Source organism: Lissotriton helveticus, chromosome 2_2 (genome assembly GCF_964261635.1).
Source record: "Lissotriton helveticus chromosome 2_2, aLisHel1.1, whole genome shotgun sequence".
Classification (NCBI taxonomy): Eukaryota; Metazoa; Chordata; class Amphibia; order Caudata; family Salamandridae; genus Lissotriton; species Lissotriton helveticus.
In genome coordinates, this window is record NC_136060.1 from 477888236 (window position 1) to 477910498 (window position 22263).

At 53.1% G+C, this 22263-nt stretch overlaps 1 long non-coding RNA gene across 2 annotated transcripts in view; it reads right to left on the reverse strand.

Moving 5' to 3' along the window:
* LOC144821895 (uncharacterized) overlaps nt 1-20211 on the reverse strand; it is a 99982-nt gene extending 79771 nt beyond the window's left edge. For both annotated transcript variants that reach the window (XR_013608495.1, XR_013608494.1), the window contains exons 1-3: nt 19990-20211; nt 19862-19902; nt 19733-19771 (exon numbers count right to left, since the gene is read on the reverse strand). This is a non-coding gene — a long non-coding RNA (uncharacterized LOC144821895). The remainder of the gene's footprint in view (nt 1-19732; nt 19772-19861; nt 19903-19989) is intronic.
* Between the last annotated feature and the right edge of the window lie 2052 nt (nt 20212-22263).

Consider the following 22263-nt stretch of genomic DNA (forward strand, 5'->3'; position numbering starts at 1 on the left):
ACTGATCAGGATAGACCGGGTAAATTGATCAAAAATTTAAAAAGTCTAAAACCAATAAAATCAAATAATATATAGGGTACTGTTAGACTTGTCGGCCGTACTTAGGGTCGTCTTCCACCAAACTTTTTGCCTTACTCCTCGATTTTTGTTAATCTCGTTTGTACTGGCCTTAGGACTCTGGACATTTTACCGCTACTAACCAGTGCTACAGTGCTTGTACTCTATCATTTAAACATGGTGAAATTGGCTTACACTCAATTGGCACATTTAATTTACTTCTAGGTCCCTAGTAAAGTAGTACTGCATGTACCCAGGGCCTGTAAATTAAATGTAACTAGTTGGCCTGCCGCACTTATTGTGCAACCCAGTTAAGTAGCCTTTAAAATATGGCCCAGGCCTTCCATGGCAGCATGTATGTGCAGTTTTAAACTACCATTTCGGCCTGGCAATAACAAATCTTTTGGCAGGCCTAACCCTTCCTTTTTAATACATATGCCACCCCTAGGGTAGGCCCTACACAGCCAAGAGGGCAGGTACAGTGCATTTAAAAAGTTGGACATGTAGTTTCAAGTTTTACATGTCCATTGTATCTTATTTCTCCACAGTAATCTCTGTCACATGCACACACAGCGTGGATTGTATTTGTTCGAAGTTGTTAATTATTTTTTCCTTATGGCTCTCCTTAATGTTTTGGCTATGGTTTCATCTTCTACATCAAAATGATCTAATAGCCCTTTATTGCTGCCATCAGTCACTACTGCTGTATACCTTATTACAATGTATATATACCTATTTTGTTGTGTGGCTCTTCCTGCATCCTTACAATGTTCCCAACACATGGGTCATTCTGTTCTCCATTTTGTAACATTTTTATAATGATAAATAAAATGTAATAAACATTTTGTTTGTAAAGTTTTACATTTCCTAGTAGTGAAAAATGTAATAACTGCTAATTTTTAATTGAGAACAGATGGGAATGTCAAGTTTGGTGTCTAAAGAATTGTCATTTGAAACCCTCTTTAATGGTAAACCCAGATTTTAAGTCACAATTCTGCAGATGCCACTTTTAGAAAACTGGCACTTTCTTGTCCTAACCATTTGATTCTTGCAACATGTATACTGGGTAACATGACTAGGTGTAGCTGGCATTTGGTATTTGTGTATTACTCGCAGACAGTGCCGCAAAGGGCAATAGGTGTTGACCGGATGGGTCATATCTGACTTGATGGGGGAAGAAGCTGTCACCTACCATGCTTGCACATCACAAAGGCTGTGCCTCATCACACTCACAAAGGGTTTGACACTAGTCATTTGTGTCCCCAGACAAGCTGGAGCCAGGGCAGGAAGGCAGGATATTCCAAGCACCTCTGAGGATGGAAACCTCCTGAACCTTCTCCTACTTTAAAGCTTGCAGAAAGCCTACATATTTACCCCTCAGACCTCCTGATCAGAGCCTTAGGGTGGAAAAAGGCTCCAATCACCTTGACCCCAGCACCTGGACTCTTTCTGCTGTGAGTCTTGCCCCCCAAGTGGTGTCACCCCAGTCCTGGACCCTTGAAAGCGGATCTGCAGGTGCTCTGCCAGCCCAGCTGTGGTGCAAACAGAACTGACACAGTGCAATCCACCTCCTTGCAGCTTCGAATCAAAACCACTGCATTACGACGCATCCCTGGCAAAGGGTTCCTGCAGCCTCTTAGAACCCCAGCTGCGTGGCACATCCTTGACACAGGACCTCACACTGCAGGCCTGCAGCTCCTCAGAACCCCAGCTGCGTGGCACATCCTTGACACAGGACCTCACACTGCAGGCCTGCAGCTCCTCAGAACCCCAGCTGCGTGGCACATCCTTGACACAGGACCTCACACTGCAGGCCTGCAGCTCCTCAGAACCCCAGCTGCGTGGCACATCCTTGACACAGGACCTCACACTGCAGGCCTGCAGCTCCTCAGAACCCCAGCTGCGTGGCACATCCTTGACACAGGACCTCACACTGCAGGCCTGCAGCTCCTCAGAACCCCAGCTGCGTGGCACATCCTTGACACAGGACCTCACACTGCAGGCCTGCAGCCTCTCAGAACCCCAGCTGCGTGGCACATCCTTGACACAGGACCTCACACTGCAGGCCTGCAGCTCCTCAGAACCCCAGCTGCGTGGCACATCCTTGACACAGGACCTCACACTGCAGGCCTGCAGCTCCTCAGAACCCCAGCTGCGTGGCACATCCTTGACACAGGACCTCACACTGCAGGCCTGCAGCTCCTCAGAACCCCAGCTGCGTGGCACATCCTTGACACAGGACCTCACACTGCAGGCCTGCAGCTCCTCAGAACCCCAGCTGCGTGACACATCCTTGACACAGGACCTCACACTGCAGGCCTGCAGCTCCTCAGAACCCCAGCTGCGTGGCACATCCTTGACACAGGACCTCACACTGCAGCCCTGCAGCTCCTCAGAACCCCAGCTGCGTGACACATCCTTGACACAGGGCCTCACACTGCAGCCCTGCAGCTCCTCAGAACCCCAGCTGCGTGACACATCCTTGACACAGGACCTCACACTGCAGGCCTGCAGCTCCTCAGAACCCCAGCTGCGTGACACATCCTTGACACAGGACCTCACACTGCAGGCCTGCAGCTCCTCAGAACCCCAGCTGCGTGGCACATCCTTGACACAGGACCTCACACTGCAGGCCTGCAGCTCCTCAGAACCGCTGCTGCGTGACACATCCTTGACACAGGACCTCACACTGCAGGCCTGCAGCTCCTCAGAACCCCAGCTGCGTGGCACATCCTTGACACAGGACCTCACACTGCAGGCCTGCAGCTCCTCAGAACCCCAGCTGCGTGACACATCCTTGACACAGGACCTCACACTGCAGCCCTGCAGCTCCTCAGAACCCCAGCTGCGTGGCACATCCTTGACACAGGACCTCACACTGCAGGCCTGCAGCTCCTCAGAACCCCAGCTGCGTGACACATCCTTGACACAGGACCTCACACTGCAGGCCTGCAGCTCCTCAGAACCCCAGCTGCGTGGCACATCCTTGACACAGGACCTCACACTGCAGGCCTGCAGCTCCTCAGAACCCCAGCTGCGTGACACATCCTTGACACAGGACCTCACACTGCAGGCCTGCAGCCTCTCAGAACCCCAGCTGCGTGGCACATCCTTGACACAGGACCTCACACTGCAGCCCTGCAGCTCCTCAGAACCCCAGCTGCGTGGCACATCCTTGACACAGGACCTCACACTGCAGCCCTGCAGCTCCTCAGAACCGCTGCTGCGTGACACATCCTTGACACAGGACCTCACACTGCAGGCCTGCAGCTCCTCAGAACCCCAGCTGCGTGGCACATCCTTGACACAGGACCTCACACTGCAGGCCTGCAGCTCCTCAGAACCGCTGCTGCGTGACACATCCTTGACACAGGACCTCACACTGCAGCCCTGCAGCTCCTCAGAACCCCAGCTGCGTGACACATCCTTGACACAGGACCTCACACTGCAGGCCTGCAGCTCCTCAGAACCCCAGCTGCGTGGCACATCCTTGACACAGGACCTCACACTGCAGGCCTGCAGCTCCTCAGAACCCCAGCTGCGTGGCACATCCTTGACACAGGACCTCACACTGCAGGCCTGCAGCTCCTCAGAACCGCTGCTGCGTGACACATCCTTGACACAGGACCTCACACTGCAGGCCTGCAGCTCCTCAGAACCCCAGCTGCGTGGCACATCCTTGACACAGGACCTCACACTGCAGGCCTGCAGCTCCTCAGAACCCCAGCTGCGTGGCACATCCTTGACACAGGACCTCACACTGCAGCCCTGCAGCTCCTCAGAACCCCAGCTGCGTGGCACATCCTTGACACAGGACCTCACACTGCAGGCCTGCAGCTCCTCAGAACCCCAGCTGCGTGACACATCCTTGACACAGGACCTCACACTGCAGGCCTGCAGCTCCTCAGAACCCCAGCTGCGTGGCACATCCTTGACACAGGACCTCACACTGCAGGCCTGCAGCTCCTCAGAACCCCAGCTGCGTGACACATCCTTGACACAGGACCTCACACTGCAGGCCTGCAGCTCCTCAGAACCGCTGCTGCGTGACACATCCTTGACACAGGACCTCACACTGCAGGCCTGCAGCTCCTCAGAACCCCAGCTGCGTGGCACATCCTTGACACAGGACCTCACACTGCAGGCCTGCAGCTCCTCAGAACCCCAGCTGCGTGACACATCCTTGACACAGGACCTCACACTGCAGGCCTGCAGCTCCTCAGAACCCCAGCTGCGTGGCACATCCTTGACACAGGACCTCACACTGCAGCCCTGCAGCTCCTCAGAACCCCAGCTGCGTGGCACATCCTTGACACAGGACCTCACACTGCAGGCCTGCAGCTCCTCAGAACCGCTGCTGCGTGACACATCCTTGACACAGGACCTCACACTGCAGCCCTGCAGCTCCTCAGAACCCCAGCTGCGTGGCACATCCTTGACACAGGACCTCACACTGCAGCCCTGCAGCTCCTCAGAACCCCAGCTGCGTGGCACATCCTTGACACAGGACCTCACACTGCAGGCCTGCAGCTCCTCAGAACCCCAGCTGCGTGACACATCCTTGACACAGGACCTCACACTGCAGCCCTGCAGCTCCTCAGAACCCCAGCTGCGTGACACATCCTTGACACAGGACCTCACACTGCAGCCCTGCAGCTCCTCAGAACCCCAGCTGCGTGACACATCCTTGACACAGGACCTCACACTGCAGGCCTGCAGCTCCTCAGAACCCCAGCTGCGTGGCACATCCTTGACACAGGACCTCACACTGCAGCCCTGCAGCTCCTCAGAACCCCAGCTGCGTGGCACATCCTTGACACAGGACCTCACACTGCAGGCCTGCAGCTCCTCAGAACCCCAGCTGCGTGGCACATCCTTGACACAGGACCTCACACTGCAGCCCTGCAGCTCCTCAGAACCCCAGCTGCGTGGCACATCCTTGACACAGGACCTCACACTGCAGGCCTGCAGCTCCTCAGAACCCCAGCTGCGTGGCACATCCTTGACACAGGACCTCACACTGCAGGCCTGCAGCTCCTCAGAACCCCAGCTGCGTGGCACATCCTTGACACAGGACCTCACACTGCAGGCCTGCAGCTCCTCAGAACCCCAGCTGCGTGGCACATCCTTGACACAGGACCTCACACTGCAGGCCTGCAGCTCCTCAGAACCCCAGCTGCGTGGCACATCCTTGACACAGGACCTCACACTGCAGGCCTGCAGCTCCTCAGAACCCCAGCTGCGTGGCACATCCTTGACACAGGACCTCACACTGCAGCCCTGCAGCTCCTCAGAACCCCAGCTGCGTGGCACATCCTTGACACAGGACCTCACACTGCAGGCCTGCAGCTCCTCAGAACCCCAGCTGCGTGGCACATCCTTGACACAGGACCTCACACTGCAGGCCTGCAGCCTCTCAGAACCCCAGCTGCGTGGCACATCCTTGACACAGGACCTCACACTGCAGGCCTGCAGCTCCTCAGAACCCCAGCTGCGTGGCACATCCTTGACACAGGACCTCACACTGCAGCCCTGCAGCTCCTCAGAACCCCAGCTGCGTGACACATCCTTGACACAGGACCTCACACTGCAGCCCTGCAGCTCCTCAGAACCCCAGCTGCGTGACACATCCTTGACACAGGACCTCACACTGCAGGCCTGCAGCTCCTCAGAACCCCAGCTGCGTGGCACATCCTTGACACAGGACCTCACACTGCAGCCCTGCAGCTCCTCAGAACCCCAGCTGCGTGGCACATCCTTGACACAGGACCTCACACTGCAGCCCTGCAGCTCCTCAGAACCCCAGCTGCGTGGCACATCCTTGACACAGGACCTCACACTGCAGGCCTGCAGCTCCTCAGAACCGCTGCTGCGTGACACATCCTTGACACAGGACCTCACACTGCAGGCCTGCAGCTCCTCAGAACCCCAGCTGCGTGGCACATCCTTGACACAGGACCTCACACTGCAGGCCTGCAGCTCCTCAGAACCCCAGCTGCGTGACACATCCTTGACACAGGACCTCACACTGCAGCCCTGCAGCTCCTCAGAACCCCAGCTGCGTGGCACATCCTTGACACAGGGCCTCACACTGCAGGCCTGCAGCTCCTCAGAACCCCAGCTGCGTGACACATCCTTGACACAGGACCTCACACTGCAGCCCTGCAGCTCCTCAGAACCCCAGCTGCGTGACACATCCTTGACACAGGACCTCACACTGCAGGCCTGCAGCTCCTCAGAACCCCAGCTGCGTGGCACATCCTTGACACAGGACCTCACACTGCAGGCCTGCAGCTCCTCAGAACCGCTGCTGCGTGACACATCCTTGACACAGGACCTCACACTGCAGCCCTGCAGCTCCTCAGAACCCCAGCTGCGTGGCACATCCTTGACACAGGACCTCACACTGCAGGCCTGCAGCTCCTCAGAACCCCAGCTGCGTGACACATCCTTGACACAGGACCTCACACTGCAGGCCTGCAGCTCCTCAGAACCCCAGCTGCGTGGCACATCCTTGACACAGGACCTCACACTGCAGCCCTGCAGCTCCTCAGAACCGCTGCTGCGTGACACATCCTTGACACAGGACCTCACACTGCAGTCCTGCAGCTCCTCAGAACCCCAGCTGCGTGGCACATCCTTGACACAGGACCTCACACTGCAGGCCTGCAGCTCCTCAGAACCCCAGCTGCGTGGCACATCCTTGACACAGGACCTCACACTGCAGGCCTGCAGCTCCTCAGAACCCCAGCTGCGTGGCACATCCTTGACACAGGACCTCACACTGCAGCCCTGCAGCTCCTCAGAACCCCAGCTGCGTGACACATCCTTGACACAGGACCTCACACTGCAGGCCTGCAGCTCCTCAGAACCCCAGCTGCGTGGCACATCCTTGACACAGGACCTCACACTGCAGGCCTGCAGCTCCTCAGAACCCCAGCTGCGTGGCACATCCTTGACACAGGACCTCACACTGCAGGCCTGCAGCTCCTCAGAACCGCTGCTGCGTGACACATCCTTGACACAGGACCTCACACTGCAGGCCTGCAGCTCCTCAGAACCCCAGCTGCGTGGCACATCCTTGACACAGGACCTCACACTGCAGGCCTGCAGCTCCTCAGAACCGCTGCTGCGTGACACATCCTTGACACAGGACCTCACACTGCAGCCCTGCAGCTCCTCAGAACCCCAGCTGCGTGGCACATCCTTGACACAGGACCTCACACTGCAGGCCTGCAGCTCCTCAGAACCCCAGCTGCGTGACACATCCTTGACACAGGACCTCACACTGCAGGCCTGCAGCTCCTCAGAACCCCAGCTGCGTGGCACATCCTTGACACAGGACCTCACACTGCAGGCCTGCAGCTCCTCAGAACCCCAGCTGCGTGGCACATCCTTGACACAGGACCTCACACTGCAGCCCTGCATCTCCTCAGAACCCCAGCTGCGTGGCACATCCTTGACACAGGACCTCACACTGCAGGCCTGCAGCTCCTCAGAACCCCAGCTGCGTGGCACATCCTTGACACAGGACCTCACACTGCAGCCCTGCAGCTCCTCAGAACCCCAGCTGCGTGACACATCCTTGACACAGGACCTCACACTGCAGGCCTGCAGCTCCTCAGAACCCCAGCTGCGTGGCACATCCTTGACACAGGACCTCACACTGCAGGCCTGCAGCTCCTCAGAACCCCAGCTGCGTGGCACATCCTTGACACAGGACCTCACACTGCAGGCCTGCAGCTCCTCAGAACCCCAGCTGCGTGACACATCCTTGACACAGGACCTCACACTGCAGGCCTGCAGCTCCTCAGAACCCCAGCTGCGTGACACATCCTTGACACAGGACCTCACACTGCAGGCCTGCAGCTCCTCAGAACCCCAGCTGCGTGACACATCCTTGACACAGGACCTCACACTGCAGGCCTGCAGCTCCTCAGAACCCCAGCTGCGTGGCACATCCTTGACACAGGACCTCACACTGCAGGCCTGCAGCTCCTCAGAACCCCAGCTGCGTGGCACATCCTTGACACAGGACCTCACACTGCAGGCCTGCAGCTCCTCAGAACCGCTGCTGCGTGACACATCCTTGACACAGGACCTCACACTGCAGCCCTGCAGCTCCTCAGAACCCCAGCTGCGTGGCACATCCTTGACACAGGGCCTCACACTGCAGGCCTGCAGCTCCTCAGAACCCCAGCTGCGTGGCACATCCTTGACACAGGGCCTCACACTGCAGGCCTGCAGCTCCTCAGAACCCCAGCTGCGTGGCACATCCTTGACACAGGACCTCACACTGCAGGCCTGCAGCTCCTCAGAACCCCAGCTGCGTGACACATCCTTGACACAGGACCTCACACTGCAGGCCTGCAGCTCCTCAGAACCGCTGCTGCGTGACACATCCTTGACACAGGACCTCACACTGCAGCCCTGCAGCTCCTCAGAACCCCAGCTGCGTGGCACATCCTTGACACAGGACCTCACACTGCAGGCCTGCAGCTCCTCAGAACCCCAGCTGCGTTACACATCCTTGACACAGGACCTCACACTGCAGCCCTGCAGCTCCTCAGAACCCCAGCTGCGTGGCACATCCTTGACACAGGACCTCACACTGCAGCCCTGCAGCTCCTCAGAACCCCAGCTGCGTGGCACATCCTTGACACAGGACCTCACACTGCAGGCCTGCAGCTCCTCAGAACCGCTGCTGCGTGACACATCCTTGACACAGGACCTCACACTGCAGGCCTGCAGCTCCTCAGAACCCCAGCTGCGTGGCACATCCTTGACACAGGACCTCACACTGCAGGCCTGCAGCTCCTCAGAACCCCAGCTGCGTGGCACATCCTTGACACAGGACCTCACACTGCAGGCCTGCAGCTCCTCAGAACCCCAGCTGCGTGACACATCCTTGACACAGGACCTCACACTGCAGGCCTGCAGCTCCTCAGAACCCCAGCTGCGTGACACATCCTTGACACAGGACCTCACACTGCAGGCCTGCAGCTCCTCAGAACCCCAGCTGCGTGGCACATCCTTGACACAGGACCTCACACTGCAGGCCTGCAGCTCCTCAGAACCCCAGCTGCGTGACACATCCTTGACACAGGACCTCACACTGCAGCCCTGCAGCTCCTCAGAACCGCTGCTGCGTGACACATCCTTGACACAGGACCTCACACTGCAGGCCTGCAGCTCCTCAGAACCCCAGCTGCGTGGCACATCCTTGACACAGGACCTCACACTGCAGGCCTGCAGCTCCTCAGAACCCCAGCTGCGTGGCACATCCTTGACACAGGACCTCACACTGCAGGCCTGCAGCTCCTCAGAACCCCAGCTGCGTGGCACATCCTTGACACAGGACCTCACACTGCAGGCCTGCAGCTCCTCAGAACCGCTGCTGCGTGACACATCCTTGACACAGGACCTCACACTGCAGCCCTGCAGCTCCTCAGAACCCCAGCTGCGTGGCACATCCTTGACACAGGACCTCACACTGCAGGCCTGCAGCTCCTCAGAACCCCAGCTGCGTGACACATCCTTGACACAGGACCTCACACTGCAGGCCTGCAGCTCCTCAGAACCCCAGCTGCGTGGCACATCCTTGACACAGGACCTCACACTGCAGGCCTGCAGCTCCTCAGAACCCCAGCTGCGTGACACATCCTTGACACAGGACCTCACACTGCAGGCCTGCAGCTCCTCAGAACCCCAGCTGCGTGGCACATCCTTGACACAGGACCTCACACTGCAGGCCTGCAGCTCCTCAGAACCCCAGCTGCGTGGCACATCCTTGACACAGGACCTCACACTGCAGGCCTGCAGCTCCTCAGAACCCCAGCTGCGTGGCACATCCTTGACACAGGACCTCACACTGCAGGCCTGCAGCTCCTCAGAACCCCAGCTGCGTGGCACATCCTTGACACAGGACCTCACACTGCAGCCCTGCAGCTCCTCAGAACCGCTGCTGCGTGACACATCCTTGACACAGGACCTCACACTGCAGGCCTGCAGCTCCTCAGAACCCCAGCTGCGTGGCACATCCTTGACACAGGACCTCACACTGCAGCCCTGCAGCTCCTCAGAACCCCAGCTGCGTGGCACATCCTTGACACAGGACCTCACACTGCAGGCCTGCAGCTCCTCAGAACCCCAGCTGCGTGACACATCCTTGACACAGGACCTCACACTGCAGCCCTGCAGCTCCTCAGAACCCCAGCTGCGTGACACATCCTTGACACAGGACCTCACACTGCAGCCCTGCAGCTCCTCAGAACCCCAGCTGCGTGGCACATCCTTGACACAGGACCTCACACTGCAGGCCTGCAGCTCCTCAGAACCGCTGCTGCGTGACACATCCTTGACACAGGACCTCACACTGCAGGCCTGCAGCTCCTCAGAACCCCAGCTGCGTGGCACATCCTTGACACAGGACCTCACACTGCAGGCCTGCAGCTCCTCAGAACCCCAGCTGCGTGGCACATCCTTGACACAGGACCTCACACTGCAGGCCTGCAGCTCCTCAGAACCCCAGCTGCGTGGCACATCCTTGACACAGGACCTCACACTGCAGGCCTGCAGCTCCTCAGAACCCCAGCTGCGTGACACATCCTTGACACAGGACCTCACACTGCAGGCCTGCAGCTCCTCAGAACCCCAGCTGCGTGGCACATCCTTGACACAGGACCTCACACTGCAGGCCTGCAGCTCCTCAGAACCCCAGCTGCGTGGCACATCCTTGACACAGGACCTCACACTGCAGGCCTGCAGCTCCTCAGAACCCCAGCTGCGTGGCACATCCTTGACACAGGACCTCACACTGCAGGCCTGCAGCTCCTCAGAACCCCAGCTGCGTGGCACATCCTTGACACAGGACCTCACACTGCAGGCCTGCAGCTCCTCAGAACCCCAGCTGCGTGGCACATCCTTGACACAGGACCTCACACTGCAGGCCTGCAGCTCCTCAGAACCCCAGCTGCGTGACACATCCTTGACACAGGACCTCACACTGCAGGCCTGCAGCTCCTCAGAACCCCAGCTGCGTGACACATCCTTGACACAGGACCTCACACTGCAGGCCTGCAGCTCCTCAGAACCCCAGCTGCGTGGCACATCCTTGACACAGGACCTCACACTGCAGGCCTGCAGCTCCTCAGAACCCCAGCTGCGTGACACATCCTTGACACAGGACCTCACACTGCAGGCCTGCAGCTCCTCAGAACCCCAGCTGCGTGACACATCCTTGACACAGGACCTCACACTGCAGCCCTGCAGCTCCTCAGAACCCCAGCTGCGTGACACATCCTTGACACAGGACCTCACACTGCAGGCCTGCAGCTCCTCAGAACCCCAGCTGCGTGACACATCCTTGACACAGGGCCTCACACTGCAGGCCTGCAGCTCCTCAGAACCCCAGCTGCGTGACACATCCTTGACACAGGACCTCACACTGCAGCCCTGCAGCTCCTCAGAACCCCAGCTGCGTGACACATCCTTGACACAGGACCTCACACTGCAGGCCTGCAGCTCCTCAGAACCCCAGCTGCGTGGCACATCCTTGACACAGGACCTCACACTGCAGGCCTGCAGCTCCTCAGAACCCCAGCTGCGTGACACATCCTTGACACAGGACCTCACACTGCAGGCCTGCAGCTCCTCAGAACCCCAGCTGCGTGGCACATCCTTGACACAGGACCTCACACTGCAGGCCTGCAGCTCCTCAGAACCCCAGCTGCGTGACACATCCTTGACACAGGACCTCACACTGCAGGCCTGCAGCTCCTCAGAACCGCTGCTGCGTGACACATCCTTGACACAGGACCTCACACTGCAGCCCTGCAGCTCCTCAGAACCCCAGCTGCGTGACACATCCTTGACACAGGACCTCACACTGCAGGCCTGCAGCTCCTCAGAACCCCAGCTGCGTGACACATCCTTGACACAGGGCCTCACACTGCAGGCCTGCAGCTCCTCAGAACCCCAGCTGCGTGACACATCCTTGACACAGGACCTCACACTGCAGCCCTGCAGCTCCTCAGAACCCCAGCTGCGTGACACATCCTTGACACAGGACCTCACACTGCAGGCCTGCAGCTCCTCAGAACCCCAGCTGCGTGGCACATCCTTGACACAGGACCTCACACTGCAGGCCTGCAGCTCCTCAGAACCCCAGCTGCGTGGCACATCCTTGACACAGGACCTCACACTGCAGCCCTGCAGCTCCTCAGAACCCCAGCTGCGTGGCACATCCTTGACACAGGACCTCACACTGCAGGCCTGCAGCTCCTCAGAACCCCAGCTGCGTGACACATCCTTGACACAGGACCTCACACTGCAGGCCTGCAGCTCCTCAGAACCCCAGCTGCGTGACACATCCTTGACACAGGACCTCACACTGCAGGCCTGCAGCTCCTCAGAACCCCAGCTGCGTGGCACATCCTTGACACAGGACCTCACACTGCAGGCCTGCAGCTCCTCAGAACCGCTGCTGCGTGACACATCCTTGACACAGGACCTCACACTGCAGGCCTGCAGCTCCTCAGAACCCCAGCTGCGTGGCACATCCTTGACACAGGACCTCACACTGCAGGCCTGCAGCTCCTCAGAACCCCAGCTGCGTGACACATCCTTGACACAGGACCTCACACTGCAGGCCTGCAGCTCCTCAGAACCCCAGCTGCGTGGCACATCCTTGACACAGGACCTCACACTGCAGGCCTGCAGCTCCTCAGAACCCCAGCTGCGTGACACATCCTTGACACAGGACCTCACACTGCAGGCCTGCAGCTCCTCAGAACCCCAGCTGCGTGACACATCCTTGACACAGGACCTCACACTGCAGGCCTGCAGCTCCTCAGAACCCCAGCTGCGTGACACATCCTTGACACAGGACCTCACACTGCAGGCCTGCAGCTCCTCAGAACCCCAGCTGCGTGACACATCCTTGACACAGGACCTCACACTGCAGGCCTGCAGCTCCTCAGAACCCCAGCTGCGTGGCACATCCTTGACACAGGACCTCACACTGCAGGCCTGCAGCTCCTCAGAACCCCAGCTGCGTGGCACATCCTTGACACAGGACCTCACACTGCAGCCCTGCAGCTCCTCAGAACCCCAGCTGCGTGACACATCCTTGACACAGGACCTCACACTGCAGGCCTGCAGCTCCTCAGAACCCCAGCTGCGTGGCACATCCTTGACACAGGACCTCACACTGCAGGCCTGCAGCTCCTCAGAACCCCAGCTGCGTGGCACATCCTTGACACAGGACCTCACACTGCAGGCCTGCAGCTCCTCAGAACTGCTGCTGCGTGACACATCCTTGACACAGGACCTCACACTGCAGGCCTGCAGCTCCTCAGAACCCCAGCTGCGTGGCACATCCTTGACACAGGACCTCACACTGCAGGCCTGCAGCTCCTCAGAACCCCAGCTGCGTGACACATCCTTGACACAGGACCTCACACTGCAGGCCTGCAGCTCCTCAGAACCCCAGCTGCGTGGCACATCCTTGACACAGGACCTCACACTGCAGCCCTGCAGCTCCTCAGAACCCCAGCTGCGTGACACATCCTTGACACAGGACCTCACACTGCAGGCCTGCAGCTCCTCAGAACCCCAGCTGCGTCGCTCATCCTAGATGCAGGCCTTCACATCACATTTTGCAGCTCCTCTGAACCACGACTGCATGACGCATTCTGTACGTGGGATCTCACAACTCTCCACAACCAGGACTTAAGGTACTTTGTTTAGTGGGCCTAACTTGGTCCCTGTATCCGGTTTGCATTCCAACACAGTCGGCTTGAACTTGTGACGGTGTCCCAGTCCGGCACAACTCGATAACCACAGTTGGTACTTTATCTTTCTAGGCAATATTTTCACTTAAATCTGAATATCTCTAGTTCTACTAACTAGATTGTTGGTGCTTTGGCCTCAAATAATTTATTAAATTTGACACTATTTACCTAAAGTCATGTGGGATTTTTCTTGTGTTGTGTTCTCACTTTATTACTGTGTGAAGTCCTGCATAAATAGTTTACACATTGCCTCTCAGTGACGCCTGACTGCTTTTGTGCCAAGCTACCAGAGGATTAAGCACATATACATTTGGGGATTTCTGGTGTTCACCCTGACAGACATTGTGGTTTCACCCCACTCAGCAAGTAACCCAATTTCCTACAGGTAGGAAACAAAAAGTCCAAGATCATTTTACATCAATACATTATTTGAAGGCTGTATCGGTAGTCCCTGCCCCCTGATGTGTCCTAAAGGTCCTAGTTATTTCCACCTACTTTGAGAGCAAACACCTTCATGTTGTTCTTTGTTGGAGGCATGATAGTAGAAGAAGGAGTTCTTGGCAGCTTTTAAGAGGGTGTGGAAAGATGAGGGGTTTGGGATGTGATGGCTAGGGCTAGTGATGTGGATTAGGAAACGGTGTTAGGTAAGATAAGTGATTCAATCCAAGAATATATCAGGCGGGTAGTATCACGATGCTGGTCAGCAATCTTCCGCTGAAGCTCAGTAAAGCGCTTCCGAATTAGTGTGGCCAGAGTGGCTTGAACGTTGAAGAAAGAGTTGTGCCATGCGCACACTTGCCAGGGGACCTCCTGGAATGCAGCAAGAAGGAAAGTTGGAAAGAACGTGTAAGGAGTGAGGAAAATCCAGCACATTTCTGGACCTCAGTGGGGCAGGCAGGCAAGGAGGCTTGAGGAGGAACTGGATAGGTGGGCGCAGTTTGAGACAAAGTTGTGGAATGTGCTTTGCCAATGACTTTCTAAAGGTTCTGCCTCCTTGTTATAGTCTAGGAATATCCAGCGTAACAAACAAGGGGGCATATTTACAAGCAAATGGTGCAGCAGGGTGCCACAAGCAGCTTTGCTCGGCCGAGCTGCATCATTTTTTAATTACACGAATGCGCCTTATTTACAACAATATGGCACATTCCTGCACTCACCCCTGTGCCAGTGCGAAATGCATGGCAAGAAAAAGTGCAGGCACCCTTGCACCATGGTGCAAGGGTACCTGCATTGCAGGAATGATTGTTGTTGTGCAGGAAGATGCACTTTCCAGCACAAAACAATCATCAACGGCGTTTTGCAGCACACTCAGAAAGAGGACCCCCTTTCCTGTTGTAACTCCCCATAATGGAGCACCCCTGGGCAGTATCATTTCACCTGTCCATGTGTGCCTTGTTGCCAGGTTGGTATTGAAGTGTAACATACAGTTCAAGAAGTGGACTCCCTGCCCAAACATCTCCAGGAGGAAGCTGGGCCACTTTCACCTCTCTCCCCAGCTGATACTGGTACAGCAGCAGGGTGGAGGTGAGTTCCCTTCACAGTTCAGTGTCCCAGAGATCATGAAATGGTTATTTTGATGCTTGCGTACTTTGGGGCTTATTTATGAGAGACTTGCACTGCCTGAATCTCACTTTTCTGGACGCTTAGGTAGTGCAAGGTTCTCAATCATATCTATGAGGAGATTTGCTCATTTTGCCACTGGATTTAGGCTATCCTACCTGATGAGGGGTGTTGCCCCAAAACCGGTCCCAGGATGCTTGTTTATGATCCCGGGAAGACATGGCTTGGCAGTTCGGGCTTGACTGTACCCATAAGGCACAGAGTCGAGAGTGATTTGCATATAGCTGGGTCTGAACTGGGGTGGTGAAGTGAGCTAAAGGATGACGATGGATTCAACCCAGATCTGTGACTGGGGGTGAGTGTCTGAAACGTTTCAGCGCTCCGTCCATCATCTCCTTGTGTTTGCTTTGGCTTTGCATGGTCTCATAGATATGGAGTAAGACAAAGCAGCGCAAGTTGCTGCCTTGTCTTATTCTGCGTCAAGGAGGCATTCCATGGGTGTCGCAATGGGTTTTAACATGCAGCACCCATGGATTTTGACCCTGTCCTAGATTTACTTAATCATGTAAACCTGGGGCAGCATCAATACCTTACGCCTCGCCAGAGCAGGGTCAACAGGGAGAAATATTTGTATTCCTCCTCATTATTTCCTCTTTCCATATGTGTTGCATTCTGCACAGGCACACAGACAGCCTCTGCACAGGCACACAGACACCATTGCACCATGGTGCAAGGGTGTACATTGGCGCTAGCCAGCAAATTGTGCGTATTTATAAATTCGGTGCAATCCTGCCCTTTCACATTGGCATAGGGCAGCGCCAATTCCTCATGAATGAGGCTGTATGTATTTTTGTGGTTTGTGCTTTGTTCTTGGAGTTGGTTTTTCAGTAACATCATGGACTGATTGTCACCAAGGAATAAATGCTGAAGTAAAGCTATTTCGATATAAGCATTGCATTCAAGTTTCAAGTTTGGTTACCGAAATCTGGTTAAGGTGAATTTTGTTCACTCCGGAGCCAAGTATATTCTGAGCTTTCATATTTATGTTTGGGCTTCTTCAGGACCCTCCAGGTACTTTGGGGATGAGTAAGTTGTATTATATATGTTTATATTAATTCTAAAATTCCTGGTATATGTCACCAGTACAAGCAATCATGGCTCTCTCAGGAGGTTGAAAGGTCATTGAGATGAGTCGTTTATTGTAATCAATGCACACATATCACGTGACAATGGTGGACCACGTACAGTCTCAACCAAGGAAGTATCCAGCAAATAAAAATACCCCCCACTTTGATCCATACCTCGAATGACAGTGGGTGAGTGAAGCGAGTAATCCCTACACACTCTAGATAAAGTCCCTTAACACATTTCGTTAATCTTTAAGCCTTTCATATCTACATCCATCTCTCCATCTTTGCATACCTTCCTCCAACCTTTCACCATTCCATCCATCCACCCTTTCTTTATTAGTGTTCTATAAATCCATCCTTCCTCTCACACTTCCAAACATTCATACGTCCTTTTTATCCAGCCATCCATTTATCCCTCCATTCTTCTTCATCCATCACCAATTCACCCTCCTTTTATCAATCTAGCAATCCATCATTCCACACCTCCATCCTGGGGACCATTCATCCATTCACTCATTCATCCAGACCTTCATCATTCCAGCCACTTTTTTCTCTTATTCATGCAAACATTGTTTTACCCTTACATTAGTTCATAAGCCCTTACACCCAGCGTTTTTCACCCTTGCTTCTCATCACAGTTTTGTGCTTGTTTTCATATGCCCTTCATTTCACTTTACATTCGCAGCCCTCTCTTTTCCCCTTTCTCTCTCTCCCTCTTTCTTTCCCTCTCTTTTCCTCTTCATTTCTTTGTTGCAATTAACTTTACTTGCTTGACCCCTATTATCTGTATCTCGTATTTTTGTCTGCAGCGCTGCAGCTTTCGCCTGCAGAGCTGCAGTCAAGAAAGCCTCATGAATAAATGTGAGTTTCAACACCACCCCCCAGAAGCTGCAAAAGGAGGGGGGGAGGTGGCAGGTTGTGGGGGAAGTCACGACACCACTGGTCTCAAACCATACCAGTGGCCCTCCCCTTCCCGTTAGATGTTCTGCTATGCACCTCCTTGGGGGGCATTGCATGCCAACCATTCAATGCAGTACTACTGTGCTAAGGGCTTTGTTGTGTGTTGCTATGTAGTTTACACCAATTCCCTATTGTTCTTTCATGAATTGATGTAGCCAGTGATCTGCAGTAGCACACATGTTATATTTGCTGTGTATGATTGTGCAGTACATTGTGGGTCATTCTTGTTCAGATGTGTATCACTATGGCCATGTTGGTAATGCACCCAATATCAGGAACTCTATTCCCCCTCACATCAGAACTATTCCTCCTTTCGCTAAATTAAAATATCAGCTCAAAACCCTCTTCCTTGATCGAGCGAACAGATAGAAACAGCTGAAGCCCTGAGTTGACACCACACCCCTCCTGGATGCGGTGTTTTCAAGTCCTCGCAACGGCACTCTGTGTCATTGTCATTACGACTGCTTTGCGTTATTGTATTATGTTCTGCTCTGATTTCTTCTGCTCTGTAACTGATGTGAAGCACTCTGATACCCCCCGGTCTGGCTAGCGCTATATAAAACTTCTTAAATAAATAAACTTGTAGTATGTCAATTTTACTTAATTTGGTGCCATCACCGACGTATATGTTATTCTCCCTAACCTTCTATTGAGACTATTTTATGTCTGTGTAGCAGGTCACTGCAGTACTACCCTGCGGCCTGTGGGTGGTGTCTGACTAACTCAAAGGCAGGATAGGAGTAGATTTCTCTTGCTTGGCCCTGCAGTATTATAGATAGAGTGGTCCCTGACCAAGTCAGAATTATTAAAACCAATTACAATAGAAAACCAATAAATGACAAAATTATTTAGCAAAACACTATTGTTTTATTCACATAGGCCCAGATGTAGGTAAAAAATATTTACCGATTCTTAATTACCGAATTTTACCGATTCGGTAATTAAGAATCGGTAAATATGAAGGGTGGACATGTAGGTCCATCCAGATGTGCATTTTACCGATTCGGTAAAAATCGGTATTTACCGAATCGGTAAATACCGACCGGTAATGCTCCATTCATTCCTATGGGCTTTGAAGCCCATAGGAATGAATGGGGCATTACCGGTCGGTATTTACCGAATCGGTAAATACCGATTTTGACAAGGGTGCAGGGGGTGTCACTTTGACACCCTCTAGCACCCCCAAAAAAGGGTCGGGGGCCATATGGCAGGCAGACCTGCCCTAAGGGCAGGTCTGCCTGTCATATGGCACAGGTGTGCATGCACACATGTGCATGCACACCTGAATCGGTATTTCACCATCAAATTGAATTTGATGGTAAAATACCGATTTCTTAGGCCTTGTGGGACTCATAAGAGTCCCACCTACATATCAATTTTAACGAATCTGTAAAAATACCGGTCGGTAAATATACCGACCGGTATATTTACAGAATCGGTAAAATTACCGATCGGTAAATTTACCAAATGGTAAATTTACCGATTCTGCCCCCTACATCTCAAAATCCTTTTACCGGTCGGTAACGGCCGAATTCGGCCGTTACCGACCGGTAAAACCCTACCTACATCTGGCCCATAGTGTTTGTGAGTTTTATCCTAGCATTATAACTCTTTTAACACATAAATAACTATTTTAGTGCACACTGTACAGGGAAAGGGGGGGGGTAAAGTACAATGTGCAGGGATAGGTGCTACTGGAGGGAAAGTGACAAGTCAGTTGTAAATTTCTTCTAACAATTGACAATGGCTTCTCATAGGAGCCATACGGGAATGCATCCAAATTTTATTTAACATAGTAATCATAACATCATGTTATAACCGGTGTTGATAGTCACACTAGTCATGTGTTCAAGGTCTAGTGGTCGACGTTTCGACCCTAATCGTAGGGATGATGTCTCTTACATGGCGGGTCTTCTTCAGGACACGAGGGAGGGGGTGGGCATGTCCTATAGGAAACATGATTAAAATTACTAAAGACCAGTAATGGGGAAATACTCACAGAGGTACAGAAGGTTACAAAAAGTTTGTCATTAAGACAAGGCCGATATAAATTAAGCTAGTATGCATAAAACAATTTTTTTGTCAGACTAGGGCTGTGATCCAGACCCTGGATGGAATGCATAATTCAGTGCGAAGTTTAAAAGAGGGGGGGCACAGAGTCACACATCGAGTTTACGAGTGGAACAACATTATTGAAAAAATGACAAAACATTGCCTGTTTTTTGATATTACCTTGTTGGGGAACTTAGAGCTGTCTCCAAATATCGTTTCCTGTGAGGTAATTAAGGACAATAATAGTGAAGTCTATTAACATGAGTTCTAAAACCGACAGAGAAACTAAGGAAATTATCAGTTTTTTACCTTGTTGCTGATCCAGTGGGATCTCAAAATGAGTGATGCACCTACGGGGAAAAGAGCGGGCCGAGGTTATTGCTAACCCACTCCCTTAGAACACTAGGCAGTCATTTAATTAGAAACAGGGAAATTACCTGTTGCATAACTCGAGTGCATGAGCCAGGGTCTGCGTTACTTCATGACTCTGCGTCTGGGAAATGAAATCGAAGCATGGAATTAGGTCCCACGGTTTCCTCATCAAACACTTTACTAGTAAACCATAAGAGGGGCTTTTTAGCTCTGGTTAACTGAAAAATCGGGTCGCGTTGCCGCGTCCCTAGCAATCTCCTACTCTTCGTGAGATAGTCCGGCGTCCTGCACCGCAAAAGTAAAGGCGGGCAGACTTCCGCGCCACATGACCGTGGTAGACACGGTAGACAGACTAAGCCTATCACTATGGTTACTATGAAGAAGCTTCGAGAGGGAGAGGAAAAAGTATTCTGGTGTATATTATGTCAGCAATGGGGTTTACATAAATGTATTGACATTACTTGGACTCACTCCCTGTATGCGTGGTATGGGTTATTATGTATGTTAGCGGATAAAGAAAGAAAAAAACGAGGGGTGCAATAAGCTGCCAAATTCCACAGGGGACATTAGGTTATCCAAAGTGGGGATCTATAGGTATGCCTATCACGGCTTATTGTGGTATTTCTTGATATGTGGTTACTTGTCATCTTAAATTATGAAGAGACCACATAAGTATATGAAATTAGAGTTCCCTCAGTCATGTGGAGACATTCGCTTGTTGTTATCACCACATTATTCAAAACTGGACCACGTAACTACCTCGCAGGGTATTAAAGTGGTCTGGAGGTTGGAGAACCCAATGCATACCTGATTTGTGTCTATATATTAGCAAACATTTACTAGTTATTACCACATCGTTACTGTAAGCTTGACCACGTAACTGCCTCACAGGGTATTATGGTGGTCTAGATGGTCAAGTGTTGTGTCTGCATCTAAGGAAACATTTACTAGTCATTCCCACATCGTTATTCAAAGATTGACCACGTAACTACCTCACAGGGTATTAAGGTGGTCTGAATGGTCAAGATCCCAATGTACGCCTGAATTTTTTTTTTTAAACTTCCTTGCAGGGTGTTGTAACAGTCTGTGCAAAGTAAGATGTACATGGGTGATGTTGTGTGTACATACATGCATTCTGCCAGGCTAGGTGAGGTGCACCAGATAGTTAAGGTAGGTAGGCTATGTGTACTTCACATTGTTATCATTAAGTTGAAACGGGGGTGTTGGATATAGACCTTACATCGTTGCCATTTGGATAAAGCTGCTGTCCAGTTCGTTAAGTCCCTCATTGATGGAGTTAAAACGGGTTATCCACTTCATTTCCCGTAGGTTCAGCAATGAGCTGATGTTGCCTCCCCTGGGGCCAAGTTTCACTTTCTCCAAGACGATCCACTTCAGACAGTCCGGTACGTGTCCCTGTGTTTTACAATGGTCCACCAGGGGCGCACCTATGGTTTTACATGTGATTCGACTGTTAATTTGAAGAATCCTAGACCTCACTTTTTGTTGTGTTTGTCCTACATATATCATCTCGCAGGGGCAAAGAATGCAATAAATTACATCCATACTGTTGCAGTTTATGTAGTCCTTTAGCGTAACACTGTGGTGTTTATAGACAAACTCTTTCGTTTGAATTGTGTTGGCACAAGCTTTACAATTGCCACATCTGTGATGTCCAACAATGGGTGGCAGATTCCATATCGATGTAAGTGAAGGTGGTACTGGTGTCTCTAAATATGAGCAGACAACGTGTTCACGTATATTCTTAGCTTTTCTAAATGAATGCATTGGTGGGTCATTTCCAACATCGTCACAGATCAAGTTCCAATGTTTGTTGACGATTTTCTTAATCTCGTTACTTTTAGTGGAGAAAGTCGTAACACATATTAGACGTCCACCTCAGGTTCCTCTCTTCTGCTGCCTTGTAGGAGGGAATCGCGGGGACTGAACCATGCTCTTTTTCTAGCTCGTTTGACCATCCTTTTCGGATAACCTCGATTAACCAGACGTTCAATCAAGTCTTCGGACTCGGCCATGTAGTTCTCTTTCATGGAGCAATTCCTTCTAATGCGTGTAAATTGCCCGAAGGGCAAGTTATCCCTTAATGCTCTAGGTTGGTGACTCGAGTATTGTAATAAAGAATTTCCTCTCCGTTTCCAGTGAAGGAGCGGACTGCTCCTTCACTGGAAACGCCCCCAAAATCTGGAACTCCACCCCTCCGCACATCAGAACTATTCCTTCTTTAGTGGAATTCAAAAGGCAACTCATATCCTTGTTCCTGATCCGCTCCCTTGGCTGTTGATAACCGGGGTCAGCAAGCAACCCCTGAACTATGTGCC